A 2560-nucleotide genomic window follows, 5' to 3' on the forward strand; every position below is an offset into this window, starting at 1 on the left:
CTGCCCATATGATGATGTCATGTGTTTGGAAGCTTCTGTTTTTGGCAACATCCGATTTAATTAGAGACACACATGTGGATGTATTTTAATGCATACCTGAAACACACTGCTTCTTAGTGAAGCATCAGAAGACAGTCTAAAGAAATCAGCCAAGATATCAGGAAGAGAGTTGTGGACTTGCACAGGTCTGGCCCATCCTTGGGTACAATTTCAAGATACCTGAAGGTGCCTCCTTCATCTGTACAAACAATTATACGCAAGTAAAAACAAGATGGGAATGTCCAGCCATCGTCCCGCCTAGGAAGGAGACGGGTTCTTTGTCCCAGAGATGAATGTGCTTTGATCCGACATGTGCATATCAACCCAAGGACAAAAGCAAAATTGTGTCAATACCCACAGTAAAACGAGTAGTGTATCAACATGGTCTGAAAGGCCACTCTGTCAGCCAATACTCCAAAAGAAACATAAAAGAGTCAAATTAGCGTTTGCAAATGCACACAGGAACAAAGACCTTAATTTTTGGAGACATATCTTGCGGGCTGATGAAACTAAAAGTGAACTTTTTGGGCATAATGGCCATCGTTACGTTTGTAGGAAAAAGGGAGAAGCTTGGAAGCCTAAGAACACCATCCCAACTGGGGTGGCAGCAACATGTTGTGGGGTTGTTTTACAGCAGGAGGGACTGGTGCACTTCACAAAAGAGATGGCATCATAAGAAAAGATTATGTGGCAATACTGAAGCAACATCTCAAGACATCAGCCAGGAAGTTAAAGCTTGGGCGGAAATGGGTCTTCCAAATGGACAATGACCTGAAGCAAGCTGCCAAAGTGGTAACAAAGTGGCTTAAGGATAGCAAAGTCAATGTTTTGCAGTGGTCATCACAAAGCCCTGATCTCAATCCCATTGAAAATTTATGGGCAAAGCAGAAAAGGCAGGTGCGAGCAAGGCGACATACAAACCTGGATCAGTTACACCAGTTTTGTCAGGAGGAATGGGCCCAAATTCCGACCAACTATCGTGAGAAGCTTGTGGAAGGATATTGCAAACGTTTGACCCAAGTAATTTAGTTTAAGGGCAATGGCACCAAATACTAATGAAATATATGTAAACTTTTGACTTTGCAGTGAGTAATAAAAATGCCTTAAAACATTCGCTCTCTCTCTCATTATTCTGGCATTTGGTAAATATTAAAAATGATGATGATCCTAATTGATCTAAAACAGGCAAAGTTTATTCTGATTTCCTGTGAGATATTGAGAAAAACATGCATATGTGTTTTCTTATATAGTGTATGCAAACTTCTGGTTTCAACTGTAAGTTTGACAGAGACAACAGATCCATGGGTCCACATCCTCCTGATGCAGACCGATCAAGGGAAGATATCTGTGCCCCGAATTACAAGTTTACTGTCTCGAATCTCTAGTGGTGCGTTTTTCAAATTTAAATAAAAGTTTATTTTACCTTTGTAATTAAGCACAGTCACACGCTGCATTATTTTACACAACTCAGTGTGGTGGTTTATCCCATCTTAAAAGATCCTCTTCCCGGATACTCCTGTTTGGTGCCAGTGATAACATCGCTTCTGACTCCTTACACATACTTCAAGCCCATCCAGGATCTCAATGACCCCATGACTCCACCCAGAATGAAATGCAAAGAATGGCCAGGAATGTGTTGTTACGGGTCCGGGTGGTGGAAGGAGGGACCAGAGGGGCGAAACTAGGTGCCTACACGGTCTGACCAAGGTCACACGGCGGCTTAGTCGACTCCGTGAACCAGGGAGGGACCGGGCAGGTGAACCAGGTGCTACTCTGGGACCGACCTTGTATGAGAGCAGGTGACTCCCACTGGTCAGATGACAGGAGCTGACCGGTACAGCGGATAAGCACGGCAGGAAGGCAGACGTGTGGTCCAGGTAGATAAGCAGGCTGGAATGGCAGATAGCCAGACGGGTGCTGCAGGTAGGAAGGCTGGCGGGCACAACAGGTAACGGGTAAGTGCTCCGGGTAAGCAGGCTGATGGGTACAACAGGTAACTGGCAGGTGCTCCAGGTAAGCAGGCTGGCGGGCACAACGGGTAACTGGCGGGTACTCCAGGTAGTCAGGCTGGCGGGCACAACAGGTAACTGGCAGGTGCTCCGGGTAAGCAGACTGGCAGGCACAGCTGGCTGGTAATAGGCAGGCGGGCAGAGCCCATAGACAGACTGGCGGGCTGGACTGTAGGCAGACTGTCGGGCTGGGTTGCAGTCAGACTGGCAGACTGGACTGAAGTCAGGCTGGCGAGCAGAACTAGAGACAGACTGGCGGGCAGGACTGACTGGCAGCGGGACCTGAGGGTTGAAGCAAGTGTAAGTACACGAAACAACAACCTTGCACAGGCACCTCCATTTTGGAGGAGGTGCCTTATATAGGAGAAGTCCTCCGGCCATTGGCCGGGGACTCTTTAGGACGGAGCGCGACCCCTTTAAGCGCAGTGCCCGGGAAGCTGCGTGCAGCAGCAGGGAGGCCTGAAGATGCCGGACCAGGACCGCGGTGGTGAGGGGAATGGTGTCTCTGCCCG

The sequence above is a fragment of the Phyllobates terribilis genome, unplaced genomic scaffold (assembly GCF_046119375.1).
Source record: "Phyllobates terribilis strain yellow unplaced genomic scaffold, ASM4611937v1 Scaffold_220__1_contigs__length_3276283, whole genome shotgun sequence".
NCBI lineage: Eukaryota > Metazoa > Chordata > Amphibia > Anura > Dendrobatidae > Phyllobates > Phyllobates terribilis.